The sequence below is a fragment of the Pundamilia nyererei genome, unplaced genomic scaffold (assembly GCF_000239375.1).
Source record: "Pundamilia nyererei isolate P.nyererei 1_Seehausen unplaced genomic scaffold, PunNye1.0 scaffold00149, whole genome shotgun sequence".
Lineage (NCBI taxonomy): Eukaryota > Metazoa > Chordata > Actinopteri > Cichliformes > Cichlidae > Pundamilia > Pundamilia nyererei.
Genome location: NW_005187550.1, coordinates 336,746 through 354,061, shown reverse-complemented (window position 1 = coordinate 354,061; position 17,316 = coordinate 336,746). Strand labels below are relative to the sequence as shown.

The following is a 17,316-nucleotide window of genomic DNA, read 5'->3' as shown; positions in this document are numbered from 1 at the left end:
TTTGGGACAAAGAGAAAACAGTGGCCTCTATGTCATGAGACAGTATTCCCACACGGGTCAACAGCTTGTGTGTTGTTATTCTTTTGGTGCACTTTCAAGGTCCAAAACATTCTCTTTTTTTCCACCTTAGCCTTTTAGCTAGCGGAGCAGGCAGTTTATCATGACACAGCGATATCTGATGCCTTTGCAGAAATACTTTCCTTTCTTGCAGGAAGGAATTCACTAGGCCTTTAATCATAGCAAGAGACTCAACTGACAAATACATATTAGAGATGGCTTGGAGCTGCATTTTTCCCACTTTTATTGTTGTTCCTCTACATGCCCATGCATAACCTTGAGAAATGGAATGGTCTGCACTGTTAAATGGAACCATATTCTTCATCGGCAAAGAGAGCAATGTGAACTGAAAACGATCACATAATGTGCTTTCAGATAGCATCTCTGAAAGGCATTAAGGTCTGGCCAGCATGTGTCTCATATTATACCAAGGAAAAAAAAGAAGACAAAATGCGCCTATTTTAAAGGCCTTGCTTCATGTATGCTGGAGAGTCAGCTTTTGAAAAAAAAAAAAGTGCTTAAAAGAAGAATATAGTTTTGACAGCAGACCTGCTGCTAAAACCTCCTAAGAAATGTCACAGATCACTCCCCTGCTTCTGCGATGTACATTTATGAAGTAAAAGAACTAAAAATATGAACACATTGTACTCAGTAACTACTGTCACCTGACATGTAAGGAAAATAGTTGGGTATTTATAGCATTGAGCTAGCAAAACAAATATTGGACTGAGACTAAAGATTCTGCAGCAAAATGATCACCACCCATCTCATTTTTGAGACATGTATCAAGGTTTATTTAGCGTTTTCCTATCTTTGAATTTTGCCATTTTGGTTTGCAACTCATATTACCGATCAGTACAAACGCACTCAGTGTTCGTCTATGTCACTTCATAGGAAAAGAAACAAGCGACTCAGGCATTAAGACGGGAATTGTGAGCTGTCTGATCTACCTTTGTGCATGTCTGGGCCACCATAGAGTTGCGCCCCCTGCTTGCCTCATTTCCTGGTCTGCATGAAAGATCACAAGCCTGGGCCCCTTTAGGCCTGCTTGGCCCACAAAAATCCCCTCCTAATCCTGATGCTCGGCCACAATTAATCTTCCGGGTTGCCACATTATTAACAGCACCACCCGCAGATGATATAGGGGGTGCTGGATGAGAACAAGGGAGCACTACTTAGGTGTGGCGAATACTAGATGGAGCTTAGCACTCTGGCTGTGGTCCTATGGGACATTAGTCACCTTGTTTTCAGTGCTGAAACCAACTCCACCCCAGTGATATGACACCACTACTTTACCTCCTCGCTCTAATGCCTGCTGATCACACAGCTGACCCATAGGTGGCTGTTGTAACTCCAACTTCCACTTGTCTCGATCTTCCCCTTTAAACCCTCAGATCTTCATCATTAGCCCTTGACATTTGCACTCAAGCATGCATGTGAAACAAATGGAGGACGATTTTTCTGTACTTGCTACGAGAGGATTAATAGCTTCATGTTTTAGCACTTTAAACAAGTGTTTTTTTCCACCAGTATTTCTAAACTGGCTACTCATAAAACATGGTCCATTACAAAGAAAATGCAAAAAGAAAGAAACTCTGATTAAACTAATAATAGAAAACTTTTGGTGCCTTTATTAAACATATTTAGAAAGTAGGTTGGAGAAACTAAGTGAACCCCTATTCTAATGCTGCTCAGAGTTTGGTGCTCCAATTACTGTAAGGAGCTGTTTGTTATAAGGTCACACAATGTCTGTACTGACAAAGTCTGCTCTTCCTAAAAAGACTGACGTGAATCATACCTCAAGGAAAACACATTTAAAGCATTTTATTGATGCACAAAGCTGGAAAGGGCTGCTCATCAAGAAACAATAAACAAGCTGGCTACGATTGGAGATTATTCAGGATTGTTGCTTACTCTCTATGCAAGTATGTGTCCCGCAGTGTTCAGACCAAGAGCACGATATGCAATCCTGGAAAAGGTGAAAAAGGACCACCAGGAGGTATCTCTACAATTTGTTAAATTTCTAAGATAAGCACTGAGTAAGACAGGTGGCTATTGAAGGAAGCTATTAAGCAACCTACCATTTTGCAGACACATATAAACAAAACAAAGCTCAACACTGTGTGTTTCACAAATGAAGCAAAAACACTTCAGGGTCAATGTAAAGTGGACTGTTGAGACACAAAATGCTATGTTTAGAGGAAAGGGGGTGTCGCACATTACCACCAAAGCATTCAAATGTGAAGTCTGGTGAAGTGAGCGTCGCTGTTCTGCAGCTACTGAGAGAACAGTACAGAAAACACAGGGCAGCAGTCCAGGGAGCTTAGAAGAGATCGGACTGAGGTGAAGGTTCTACAAGTTTCTAATTTCTAATTTTTCATCCCTGCGCTGTGAGTGGTCAAGATGTACGAATCAAAATTTTTAAAATCCAAATGTCATTTAAGTTTGAAATTATGACTGCGATGTAGACATGGGGCACCATTTTCTGATTAATTAATGCAGGAATCCTTTATATTACAAAGGGTTTGCAAACTTTCTGTCAAATCAGAAACCTCCTATGTACTAAACATGCGACCTGTCCCATCGTGTCCTTTTCACATTTTCAAAACAAGGACTTCATTTACACTCCATCTCCCACTGTTCCCTCTTTCCTGTATCATTTCTTTCACTCCCTCTGGCTCTTTGGCTTGATTTCTCCAGCTGTACCTACACTGAACAGAGGGAGGTGCTGCTGTGTTGTCTATGTAAGATGCTCCTGGACGCCCTTCTTCTCTCTCCTCTCTCTGCTGTCCAGATTAGTCTGCTCATCAAGCTGAGCATTGTTTTAATTTGCTGGGCCCGGGGCATATGCTGAGTGTTCACATCATTATTGTCTCTGTGCAATGTGAGTTATCACCACAGCTTATGATAATGTGGCACAAATTTACAGGCTTGGGAGCACCACGGATTCCGTGATAATAAAGGGTGGACAGAGGGGAGTGCAAAGAGGGAGAGAGAAATGAAGAAAGTGTGTGTAGATGTATGTGTGCGAGCGGGAGAGTGGAATAGGTAGAGAGAGGAAGCTCCGTTGGATGTCATTATGAAAGATGATTCCCATACTAGATAATACATCACACCAGTGCTGTCTGTCTTCTCCTTTTCAGTGTTGTTATGTGAATAAATGCTGATAAACCCAGAGGCAATAGTGATTATTACTTCCAACATATCATCATGAGAGAGAGGGGAGGAGGAAGACAGGGGAGGGATGGAAAAAGAAGAAAAGCAAGTCACAAAGAGAGCCACATGGAGCACATAACCACCTCCACGGTGGGGATCTTCAAAATGTAAGACACTGAAAAAGTGAGTCAGGGAAGCCTGACGCAAATCTAGTTGTTTTTCACATGCAACTGCCACAAAGTTTACAAAGTTTCGCAAGCTTGGCTGCGGATTAGAGATCTTGATGGGCGTTACGTTACAGTACATTATGAAGATATTAGTTCATCTAGAAGATTTCTCTCAAATCTGACGCCGGCCATCGCGGTGAGCACATAAAGCAACCGTGTTGCACCATGTCTTACACACTGTTTTCCTTTCTGGCGATCTGTCTCTGAAGTCTCCCTTTGACCAGCTCATCCTGACACAGCTGGTTCCTGCCTCGCCTCACCTCACCTCTCTCCTTAAGACTGACCAGCAATACAATCTAATTACAGCCGCGCTACAGAGGGAGACCAGTGTAAACACCAGCCCTTTTTATCTCCTTATACATCTGGACAAGTAGACAAAGTGCTAAAAGGAAATAAATGTGGCCTGACAGCCACATCAAAGAGTTCAGCCAGAGGCTTACTGCTACTTAGGGCACAGGAATGTTGTTGCTAAGCATCAGCCCGCAACCTATCAGGGTGCAAAGAGGGCCCTGTCCTGCCTTACAGAGGGAAAAGGGGAAAAGAGAGAAATGAAGAGGAGAGAGGGGAAGGGAGGGCGAGGGGAGGGGAGGGGGCTGACATTGAGGGGAGGCTAGGGACTCAAGGAGATTTTTGTAGCTTAAAGCAATTGTTGGAAGAAACAAGCCTTCTGTTTTGTTTTCTCTTGACACCATTTCTGCTTTTTGTGCTTGCAAAAGACATGTATAAAAATGTCTTTTGATATGTTTTCTCTTTGGGTCTATATCAAAATATTTCTTTTGTGTCTGTGCATGGAACTTTTTTCACATCTTGTCTCTATAAACTGGTGCAGCTTTCTGATCATGTTGGAGATCAGAGGAGACACAACTTGTGAACTTATTTGAGTCAACATTTAATGCTGGCATGACACGTTTATTTCTTCACTAGATGGAATTTTTTATGATTCGTGTTTCGCACTTCTAAAGTTGGTTTTTTTTTGAGAGGGGAGGTTACAAACAATGCAACACTTTTAGAAATAAACAATGAAAAATGAATAAGCAGCAACGGCTCGGAGCATCTCTCAGCATGTAATGGCACTGATGAAATGGAAAATGCTCTAATTCGCTACCAGAGATCGAGCAGAGGCATTTGTACGCTCTCAAAGACAAGTCTAATCTAATGGAATATCACACTGGTGCACAAGATATTATTTTGGATGCCAGAGCAGCACTTTGCATGAGGTCAAATAATTAAAATGGGTACTTTGGCATCAAAATATGGCGAAGACTGCAATAGAAGTGTATTAATTAAGATGTTTTCATGTCATGTTACACGAGACCTCAGTGATTCTGAGCGTGCGTAGTGAAAAGAAAAAATAAAATGAGTGTGCATGAAAAGAATGAATTCCGTTTTCTTGGGTGATGGCAGGGGGTAAGAAAATTTGATGTAACGGTGCCTGCACTTGTGAGCAGAACGGCAGTGTTTTCCCCAGCAGGAAGACTACTGAGTGTGCATTTAATGATTAGCCAGTTCTACTCCAATGAACTTGTTCTGAGTAAACGTATCATATGATCACTGATCACAAGAGGAACTGATGTTTCGCTCGGGGCACGAGACACACGGAGTGAACCGGCAACAGTAAAAACCTGCAGTTCTGTGTACGGCTAAGCGTCAGACGGGCAAAGGTTGAGTGCCGCTGAACGTTAATCACCCACAGCGATGACTCACAGATGGTAATAAGGCTGTGTTTGTTTTGAGGTTGAAATTTAAAGAGTCGTCGACCTTTTGGGCGAGCGTCTTGCTGGATAAGTACAGGTGATTTAAAGGAGAAAGTCTTCATTGCAGGTATGCAGCACAATTGGCTTAAACCTATTTTTTATTTTGGTTTAGTTTGACCTTTCCACAGGCGCAGATGCTAATGCTACAAAGTTGCAAAGACAGACAGACACACACGCAAAAAAAGCATCATGAAATCTTTCAAGTATTAGTCGAAACTGTAATTTGTTACCTTGGTCAAACTTTTAAGCAAAACCTAACCAGTTGTCTCGCACATTTCCACAGGCGCCATTTCTTTTATCACTAAACAAGAGGGGGAAAAGTAAGGTGTGAGCTTTCTGATCTACCTGTGACAAAAATTATTTTTGTCATAGTTTTGCCTTATTTAACTGGTGTGAAAAGAAATATTTTCATCTTTCCTTGTTTTAAGGCAAACTACACAAACACACACACACGCACAAAACCACAGCAACTCAGGAGTGTGACATATCATGAGGCTTTCTGTTCCGATTAGGGGCTGTATCTAACGTCAAGGCTGTTTTCTAGAGTGTAGGATGTTTAATAATTGAAGACTCTGGGAGCGGGCCTGTCACACCGGCTTGTCTAGAATGTTTCCTATGCAATTAGATGCCGAGAGACATTTGAAGAGGACCCACAAAAAGAGCTACAAAAAGTGACATGTGAACTTAAAGGAAATTAGCTCTTCACACGAGTGAAATGTGAAGGTTACTTAGCAATGCTTAACTCAGACTGTGGCTGTGTGAAGTGTGTGTTTGACTCAGCCCTGCTACGAAGACTGCGATTTTCTTTACTTTGAGCCGGCTTCAGTCAGTAAGATCACAGAGGGAACGAAAACTAATTTTGACTCAAGGCACACGGAGAGAAAAAAGAGGGAAAAAAAAACCTGAGATGTGTCAAAATAATGAGATCTCTTGATGTTTTCTGGGAAGATACGGGATGATGCAGACAGATGCACAACTCACATCTTCACCCAAGGACACAGACACACAAACACCCGTTGAACATTTAACCGCAACTTCAAAACACACACATTTGCATGTGTGCAGGAACTCACATTAAAAACCTCAAACACACACAGACACACACAATATTTTTTTAATGCACGAAACACTAATGCACATCTATTTCAGTGTTCACTTACATTCAGGCCAAAACTCAAAACTGATTAGTTGATTAATACAGATTTTGAGTTGTGTGATGTAAATACAGTTCAAGCTCTGGCGTCTAAATTAAAGAAATCTGACCTGAACTCCAAGCAAAACATTCAGTAGCACGACTTCTTTTCTTAATTAAACAAAAAAATAAAATGGTGCCTTATTGTCGTCGTGGTTTTGTGATTTGTTTTTCAGCACACAAACACAATTTTGCCTGTGATTGTGACAAATCAGACCACCACATAATTAGGCTGGCCTTTATTTTCATTTGAAAATATTAGACACATCCTGTAAAAACAGATGATTAAAACACTCTGTATCCATCTCCCGCTTGCCTCCAATCTCTGACAACCTTTCACAGGAAGTTCCCCCACATCCGCATCTCGGAATCGCTACGTCGCAACGATAACGCTGTCATCCTCCACACCTATCGTAAGTCACGAGCAAACCACCGAGATGCTCCGTCGCAAGACAGAACCCTCTGCGGGCCTGTAAGCTGTATCATTACAGCATGTCATCTTTGTGGCAAAGGAGCGGAGCCGAGCTCTCTAATTACACTCTGCTTACTCCATTTACCCAGACTGGGACAGAGCAGCAGGCAAACAAAGCATTAAAAATGGAGTGCTTTCCCCTGTTCTGTGCCCGTGTCTTTCTTCTGGTGCCTGTTGTCCTCCCCTGGTTGTTGTTGTTGTTGCTGTAAAAGCTGCCGAGGAGAGATAGCAGAGGGCACATGCCACTGCACCGTCCTCTCCAGCCCTCCTTGACTTTCCCACCCTCCCAATCTTTTTCAGCCCTTCCTTCAAAAGGACTTATGAAGGTGAGTGGCTATGTGACAGGCCAGGAATAAAAGAGACAAACCAGGGATAAAAATTAAATAAAAAGTAGCTGTCTGAAATAGTAATTGCACTCCTTTGCTGAGCATGCTTTCAGATATATAAACCTGATTTACTGTCGGTGTTGCTGCCACAAATCAGAAGGCCCTCTGAGAAACACTCATGCTATGAAATTGTTTAATCTCATCAAGTTCTGCTTTCACAGCAGGCCATAAATCACATAGTCTTTGTTATCATAGACCTCCATGAGCGCCTCTGAGGCAGGCAATGGATCGTGGGTATATATAATCTTGACTGCGCAAACAGCAGGGTCTGAGCAGCCTGAAATACTTTCATATTAGCCGCGGTGCAGCTGGCGGAACACAAGCGCCCTGATGGATATCTCATTTCCTGCGCTCTGCATCTATTTCGAGCAAATTATTACTGCATAAATTTCTTGTCAACAGAAACGGCCAATTAATTAAGTTAAAATGCACTCGTGATCACATCTACACACCAGCGAGGGCAATTTTCCGCTAAGCAAATTTATTGCAGGGGTCACTGTAATGAATGACTCTAAACTTTGTGATAAAGTGGCAGACAGGCCAATATCTACACAGGAACTGTGGTAGGGACATATTTGCATAAGGCAAATTTACGTGAAAACACTCGAGGACGACAGCTGGAGGTGGGTGAGGATTTTTTTCTTCTTTTTTTACAACTACAAAACAAAATGTCGGTCAATCTCTGGCTCTTCACTATTTCATCAAAGATGTGCACCTTTGGATAGAGATCGTGAATGCACCTTTGCCATTTAACATAGAAAATATACACATTTAACAGAGCTCGCAACCTGAATGAATTATTCATAATGTATGAGGGTTTGGGAGTTTGTGGAGGGTGCGAGGGAGAGGGGGGGGGGTTGGCGGTTGTTTATTCAGCTTGGGCCGTTTATCAGACAGTGAGGATCCCACGGCGGGGATGAGCTTGGAGATTTATCTGTGCTAGGGCTCCAAAGCAGATAAATCAAGGGGTGTAATCATGCTCTGAGTGGCCCAGCTGTGACCCCGTAGTGAACTAATGACACAGGGATATCTAAGCCCCTTTTCCTCTTCCTGGGTTAGGCCCTTAGGTTAGTCCCCTGTCAGACACAAAGCTAAAGAAAGACACTGCTTCACAGAAAAACTGAGGGGGAAACATAAGGCCCTTCATGTCCTTTTGTCCTGTTTACACAACACCAGCGAGCAGGATTGTTCGCCCGCGCCTAAAAATAACAGCGCTGGAGCGATGTAACAGCCGACAACTACTGTACAACAATGTTTGTTCAAACAATAGCAACGAGTATCGATTGCACGTATACACCATCGCAGGTTCACGAGCTGCTATTCACAACAGCCCATGTAAAAGATACTGCTGTTTGGCTGAGGATGTCTCCCATTCCCTCCCAGAGCAAAGGCTTTCTCCAGGACCGAGCCTGCTCTGATTTATCATGTCTTCTGCTAGCAGGCTGTCCGCTGATTAAGCCAGTGGAACTTTGTTTCACTCTCCTCTCTCTTTAATCTGTCTCTCAGCGAGATAAATTAGCCAGTGCCGTGCCAGCTCCTGCTCTCTTTACCTCCCTCCCTCCGTCTCTTCCTCCCTCTCAGCCTTTCTCTCTGTTTATCTTTTCTGTCTGTCACACATTGAGAAGAGAGCAGACACATCTGCTCCTGCACTGCTGCAGGAGATAGGGCTGGGCTACATCCTTGGTCAGATTTAGCTAAGAGTGTCTGCGAGTGAGAATGAGGGAACGAGTGTGTTTTTCCTCTCTTTTTCTCCCCTTGACAAGACTCTGTCAAACAATCTCCCTCTCCTTGGCTGGGCTTATGTTCTTTGTTGTCAGCTAATAAATCAGAGAGTATTTATGATCTGCAATCCCTATTCTTAGGCTTTTAATGGCGACACGTTTGTGGGTGAATTAAAGCAGTGTTTTATTCACTAGGCTGTGGGCCAAAGTGAGAGGCCTAGGTGCCTCTGCCTGTGAATGTTTCTCCTCTCTCCGCTCTTGCTCGGGTGTTAAATCATACTCATTGTCAGGCAGCGCTAAGTTAGTGTGCGTCATTGGGGAGAGCAGGAAGCACTGGGCATAATTCTGTCCATCAGTTTAATTTATTGTATCGGTAGCTTTGTAATCTCTGCCCCATAAACTACAGGAGCTGACGGACAAGAATTTGGTTTTAAAGGCGACGCTCATCCGCATTTTGGCTGGCGATGGGCCTTATTTTTGCCTCAGCTTTCTGATTTCATATCCAGCCACAGGAGAAAAAATTTAAAGGTTGTTGCAAAATGCTTTTTTCTCTGCTATTAACCACTGCAGACATAATGGTTTTTTGGTCAGGTTATCGTATACATGAAAGATTACTAAAAGTAAATGTTAGAAGAAGAAGACGAGAGCCAATAAAAGATGGAAAAAAAGAGAAAGAAGAGGCGGTTCGAGGACACAACCTTGCTCAGAGGTTTTATTTCAGGTGAAATATAAGTCCTAATACCAGGGTACTGCTGCAGCATCTGCTTTGCAGATAGTGCACTTGGCTCTCCTTCCAGTGCCAGTGAATATAAATCAGGTGAGGCACCTCAATGCTAGGCCTGACTCCTAGAGGCCAACAAATCTTTAACATGAGATTAGGGCCTCAGTGGAGTCATCCATCTTTGGGTGATGGAGGAAAATATCACAACACTCTATGGGCAATATGGTTTCACAGAGTCAGGACTGATGTCTATTAGAATGTCTATTAGGATAAAAAGTCCAACAACTCACTGTTTGCACACACTGTGAATTAATTCCTACAGTGTGGATGACAAACACAAGTCTTTTCTAAATACAACTACAAGCCCGATAACATAAAATAACAAGAAGAAGAAAAGAATCAGTATCAGTATAAAATATATAATACATTTTCCTGGAAGAAATAATCTGAAGATAATACTCGGAGGAATAATTACCCTCTTCTTTTGTCAACACATGCTTTATGGGCATTTTCTTTTAATTGTAATAAACGTAAATGGTGCCATGTGTCAACTACAAAGAATGCAGAGCAAAGCAACGCTGCCAATTACCCTATAAAACATGCATATCTTCCAAAGCATGGGTCTCCTCTGTGGGTTTAACTCACCAAAGGCAACGGGTGTTTTACAAGATGCTCGCTCAGTGGATACAATTGTGCTTAGCATAAAAGGAAAAGCAGGCTGCGAGGACCCAACAATGAACCATATCTCCCTGTAGCCTTTTCAGCGAGCTGCATTTACATATCAAGCCACTAGCCTGATGTGTAAACACATTCCATCAGATGCCGCCATCGTAGCCAATGAGAGCCATTTCATTCCAGCTATACCTCACACACTGTGCAGCATTAGACAAAGGGAGAGAGGCCTGAAAGAGACATCTCATGTCATCACCCGAGAGATAATGGAATTGTTATACATCCTTGATCACAGACACTCTCACGGCATCTTGCTCTCTTTTTCACTCATTCTTTGTCTCGGTGCTCTTGGTCTCTCTATCGCTCTCTCCCTCTCTCACAAATGTGCGCACAGACACACAAGCGCACGAGTAAAAATTCCAGCACACTTCAGTGCGATAGCTCCTCTTCTCTTTCAGGGTTTCATCTCAATAGCTTTTTTATCTGAGCACTTCAATTTGCAAGCCTAGCTGGAAGGCAGCTCCTCCTGATATGTTAATTGCAGGGTACTTAAGCACTAAAAGATTAACATAAAACCCTTTGGAAACAAGCTAATAGTTTATGATAATTCGTGCATGGCCTTTGTCTGTCTATCATTACATTGCCTCTAGCGATAATTTTATCAAGGGGCTGTAAAATATCATTTTAACAAGTTCACTTTCAGATAATTAATAGTAGAAACTGTATTATTCAATTGAGCCACACTGGCACCATTAACAATATGGCAAGTAAGCTATAATTAAAGTATTTCATTTTATTAACCTATTCATAACGCTGTGCAAATGATGACACGGAGACACAGAAAGGCTTTCCTTTTTTTTTTTCTTGGTGAAGCACTGTCACCAGAGCAATTACAGGAACCCAGGGTTGTCTCCTCAGTTAGCCGAGCTGATTGAAGCTTTTCAATTAGCAGGTGGGTGTATGCATCGCTCCCACAAAGAGAGGCGGCACACATGCAGGAGACCTGCAAACCTGCTGACACACTCATGGAATTTGTATTCTTTCCCAGAACCAAAGTATTAAGACTGAGAGCTTAGACTGAACCTACACTGGGTAAGAGGAAATGAGTAAGGTGGATGAGGGAGAGAAGGCCATAGCAGATCCACCTAATTTATAAAAATCAAGCTGCTTAGAGAAGAGTTTGTGCATTGACAGCTGGTAAAATAAATAAATAAATAAATAAATTGAATTAATATTTAATAGTAGCCTCAAACTGAGTATTCAAGAAAGCCAACAACCATTCAGAATACATGGCATCCCTACTAGAAGACAAGCATATAGTTCACATGGAAGCTTGTTTCTGCCAGGCAGAGCCAAGTTGAACTTTTGAGTTATCTTAAAAAGTTGAGTAAAGTAAATTTTGACCCAAAAGGAAGTAACTTGAAAATATTGAGTCACTTAGTCACATTTTTGAGATACTAACCTGAAATTTTGAGTTACAGATGACATTTTTTTGTTTTTTTATTTCCAGTGGCAGAAACAAACTTCCACAATTTTTATCTGCAATTTTGAGGCATGGCTGTCTCAGAGTTAGTGCGATAGTCAATGCATGTACACTGTACCTGAGAGTGAATGCATGCGTGTCTGATAGCCCAACTGGCCCCTAATACACACACACACACACACACACACACACACACACACACACACACACACCTTCTCCTTCAGACACACCACCCCTCTCATGAATAATACAAAAACTGCCTTTCACCAAACAGCTCAAATAGCTACTCATTCATCTGCATACCTGGAGCCTCGCAAAATGATTGGCCCGCCATTACCGCTGGAAAAAAAAGGAGAGCGAGACAGAGCGAGAGAGAGAGAGAAATGTTCCCCAAACAATTTGCTTCAAAATAAGACAGGAATAATTCTGTCCTTTTCAGCGACACAGACAGGCCCCTGTGCATAATGATGTTAGCGTAATGGGGTGACAGATAGACTGTGAGACCATGACATTAGCATGAGAAACGCACCAGTGAGCAACCGCTCAACTGTGGTCTCAGAGGGCCCTCAGAAATACACTCTGAACATCGTTTGTCTCACAGCTCTATGAGCCTGACAAATGAAGACATGCCACGTTTTATGTCGAGCAATATACCATTCCACTTTAGCAAACACACGACTAAATGACAAAGGGAAACCCGGCTCTGCATTATACAAACACACTATCTCCTGTCCTATTAGTGAGGTATAACCTCATTCAAGGTCGGATGGAAAACAGGGACACCTTAGCGTTTCTCCTTCTTAATAAGGTAAGAAGACTTACAGCAAAGAACACGGTCAATCAAACGGAACCCCCAAACTAATTAAGCAATTTTGCTTTCCAAGGAGATATTTCAACAGGTTACATGCTGAGAGTACCGTACACTGAAGCCAAGACTTAAAATCTGATCTACAGTAAAAGCTATTTCAAAGTTTATTAAAATAAATGCTAGGCATAGTAACATCACTTTAAGACTAGGAATTGAAATTATTAAGACTGCATTTTTGTTTTATTAAGTGTGAAAAGACACTGGACAGCCAACTGGCAGTGCACAGTGACCAAATCAAATCTCAGAAAGCAGAATAAACCCTTTCCCCTTCCCATGTCCTTTTAGAGAGTAACTAGCAGTCAGTGTTTGTTAAGGCTAATTATATATTTAAAACCAGAGCGCTATCTCAAAGTTAGGGAAATATAATCATGTGTTTATAAAAAGGGATATACAGGATGTAAGCCAATGTCAAAATGTAGATGCTGCAGACATGAGCCGCAGCCTAAAAATGGTCGAGCTATGACAGCCCTGACGTTCACAGCACGACACTGTCGAAGGGTGAATGCTTCCTGTAAACGTTTATCTTCACTGTGAGTGTGTGTCTGTGTGTGGTACAGCTTGGCGACAGGAGCTTCTCTGAGGCTTTATCTGTGGCATGACAAGACAACCTGTAATATACGAGCATCTGGAGCTCCTCTTCAAACACAGCCTTATCTCACGCCAAACATTCCCCGAGGCCAGAGCAGAGCAAGAGTTGCTCGGACCAGACAAGACCTCACACCGTCTCTCCGCATCCCACCCAACCCGCGAGCCGAGTGTTGGGTGCGCAAGCTGAGAACAGCCCATCAAAGCGCGCGTGCGTGTGTTTACAACGAGGGTCCTGTGAGCGCAGCTTCGACAGCTAAGAGCAACAGTGTGACTTTACAGTGACGGAGATCATCTGCTCCGAGTTTTTTCCCCCTCCTTGCTAATCGAGCTAGCGGTTAACGGTGCTGCACTCAACATAAATGGACGCCCTCCCTCCTCACTCGCTGGTTTAAACATATTTGTTGAGATGAGAACTAAACGCCCATCACTCATGTTTCTGTTTAGGAGAATTTATCTTAAGGTAAACACTGAGGGCCATTATAGAGGATTTGAATGAGCTGCATGTGCATGCTATCACTTGTTAGACTACTGCCTTTTTATACATCAGTCGTAATCACATAAAACACCTTTTAAAATAGCATCTTATAACCTTAAAATAATGCAGGCATTAAATCAGGAATGGCAGAGCTCAATTCTCCAAGCTTTCTCTTGACAAAATAACTGTGATGCAGGTGAAGACAAAGCGCAGAGAGGAAGCTGCCTAGTTGGAAAGCTTCACTCTTTTCTCTGTATCTCGCGCTCCGCATGGACTGCCGCCTTCAGCCAGCCTATGGGGGGGATGTAGACGTGCCCCTCTCTGGGGCCTGTACATACGGCCTGTGCCTCACTTCAAAGAGAGGGCATAAGGGCAGCGTTCTCCCCCAACTCAGATCCATTCAGCACACAGCTGATTCCTCCATGTGTGTCTCTCTTTGACTCTCTCTAGGCCCCTCTAGCTTTCATTTCAGACTGCTTTCTATCCTCGTTTTTGTTTTCTTAATTTTTTTTTTTCCTTTTCTGGAAGATGCATAAAGGAAGTACAGCTCATAGTTTACGTGTGGGTTTGTGTGTGTCCCTTTGAAGTCTCATAATGAAGAGCAACACCGTGCAATCTCTAAACATGCTGTCACACAGGCCCCTCTTCGCGATTCACAACTTAATGCCAAGCATGCAGATATTGCAGCTAAAATGCATATGAATGCTTGCTGACTTCTGCGTGCATTGGAACAAATGACGGATGTCGCAGATAACAAAAAGAAACACGCATCACGGAGGGTGCGAGAGAGGAAGTACATTTGAAAAGAAGCAAAGCAAAGAGAGGAGCTGAGCTCAGCGGCTGTAGCGAAGGGAGGTCTGGCCCTTACAAATCCTTTCTTTTTTGATCTCTTCATCCAGATGAAAGAACAGAATGAGGCAGGATTATGCAGGACAATTGCGCTTTCTCCCCAAACCCTGACTTGATCGGCTTTTACGCGAGCTCTAATCATTTTCAATTACGCACATTTTCTGACATCCTGTAATAGCTACACTGCAGGTCTTAAACTCTCCGGTTGCCCCAGTGCTCCCCTGCAGCCTCCTTTTTTTGTTTTGCTAAGCTTCTCATCCCCAGACAGCATGCCAGTAGTGTCTGCTGACAAACTGAATGGGCCTGAACTGCAACTTGTTGTTTAAGGTGCCAAATAACCCATTTACCAGATGCTTGACAAGGATGTTATTTGGCGTTTGATTGAATGCGCTTTTGTGTCAGTGAAGCATTGAATTAGTGTTGTTTGTTTGTGGAAGCCTGTGGGACCCCTCCTCAGTCTCTGTTTTATTTTTATGTTTTTTGTCCTTTGTGTTTTGGGGACGTGGGGGTCCTTTTGGTATGATAATCAACCGGTATAAAACATACATGTTGTATAATTTATTTACCAACCATTTTTTTCAGAAATCCACTGGTTTGCACAAAGATTAACTCGACATTCAACCTTTAAGTGGTTAAGAAAACATCTTCAAAAAGAGCCTCTCAAGACATGAACTGTGTTTGTAATGTTGCACTGATTGCAACCATGGCAGCCTAGTCGCCCCTCTGTGCATTCACCTGGTGCCTAATTCCAGTCAAACTTTAGAGCTTGGTGTGCCTTGAGGGACTCAAGAGCTCAAGTACTTGACTGAGACAGACAGCACCATTAGCAGGCCCTGGACCAGCCCCAACCCTGACAACCACTCACAGCTGGCAATGGCAGGCAGAGGAATGAGTCTCCTTTTCTTTAGTTTAGTCAGAGAGCAGTGCAACAAATGCCCATCACTCATTCACTCACTCACTCAGTACCCAGCAGGATGGTCCACTGCTTGTGAGGACACATAGGAACAATGGAAAAACTAAGGGAAAATGCCATCCAGTCACAAGTGAAATGATACACTTTTGACCAAGGTCCAATTTCAACTTAATTTTGTTTATATAGCGCCAAATCACAACATTATGGTGCCTCAAGGCGCTGATGAAACTAGCAGATTCCACTCACATTTTAATGATGTTCTGCCTTAACAGACTTCAATCAGATGAAAGGTAAATACATACAAAACCCCAAAGAAAAGTGATTAAACATAAGGTCAGAGCAGTTATTCCTGTAATACATGTCGGTAAAACACCCAGAAGTTTTTCAATGATGTCGCCTGTATTTAATGAGTTTTCAGTAGTATTCTTACTGTATTTATATCCAGGCAGGCATGCTTGGACCAACTGTATATAATGTGTAATATGAGGTGTGATCAAAAAGAACTACGTGCATGTGCACATTTGTGATTTTACAATAGATCACGAAATTGCACAAAGAGAAAACATCAAATTCTGTGTCAAACTGATTGTTTATGCCGAGGATCACCACTGGTGATGAGACCTGGATATAACCTGGATTACAGTAGAAAAGCCATTGTGCCATAGAAGGTCAGTAGTGCAACTGTGAACATGCCCCACCCCCACACCCCCACCTTTGGTGCAATCAATCTGATCTGCAGAGTTTGCAACTCTGTGCCCAACCTGCGTACGGATTAGAGCGTGAGCCATTAAAGGGTGGCCAGCATGCATTGCACAGGCACTGATCAGAACAGGTTCAAACCTGCTGGTTAACTGGGGCCTTTCTATATGAAGTTTGCACGCTCTCCCTGCAGGTGCTCTAGTTTCCTCCCAGAATCCAAAGACGTGCACATTAAATTAACTGGCGATTAAGGAAAAAACTAAATCGACTGTGAGGTGTGGGATGTGAGCATGCAGGTTTGTTTGTTTCTCTGCGACACACTAAAGACCTGCCCAGGTTCTATCCTGCCTTTCATGTAGACTCAGATCTTATACTGGCACGCTTGGGTCCCAGTGACATAAATTTCATTATCAGCCAGTTTTTTGTAACCAAGTGGACTACGCATGTACATTCAGGCAGATGACGTTCACATCTTCCACACTCAAAAATGAGGTTTGATTTATTACTTGTTATCATCTAGGATAGTCTAGGATAGTCATAGTCATCTCTGTCTGCCAGTGGCTGTCTGTCATTATCAGCTTTGATAATGCCTAATAGTGTCCTCAACAAAGATCCCTAACAGGATGAGTTTATTTCCCCAGCTCTTTGCAGCTTATTGGCTGGGGCCTCTACTTCTAATCACCTTTCATTACAGCCTTCTGATCCCCAGCTTCCCTTTGTACACCGCGCTTCATCGTCTTTATTTTCCGCTCTAATTGCATGTGAAAGATGCCCCCTTTGATTCTGCCTGCATGCCAAAGTGCTATCAGAGAGAGAGTGTCGAAAAGTGTCATGCGTGTCTCTCCACTTGGAGGATGAGTGAGCCGCATATTCACCTGCTGAGGACAAACCTATTTCTCCCCAAGATATGACGCATCTATCACCAGCTCAGTGGATATCAGCGCGATCTGTCAACATAATAGCTGTGTGTGTGTGTGTGTGTGTGTGGGGGGGGGGGGGGACTGGAGTGGGGAGGGGAGAAAAAAAACATGCAGATCGGTGCTTTGAATTGCATTGTTATAGTCAAACACTCAGATATGTTTT

General features: G+C 42.8%; 1 protein-coding gene across 1 annotated transcript in view; it reads right to left on the bottom strand.

Annotated features, from left to right (window-relative positions):
• The window catches only part of lrmda (leucine rich melanocyte differentiation associated), a 71,923-nt gene that overhangs the window by 28,478 nt on the left and 26,129 nt on the right, over positions 1-17,316 (bottom strand). The window lies entirely within an intron of this gene.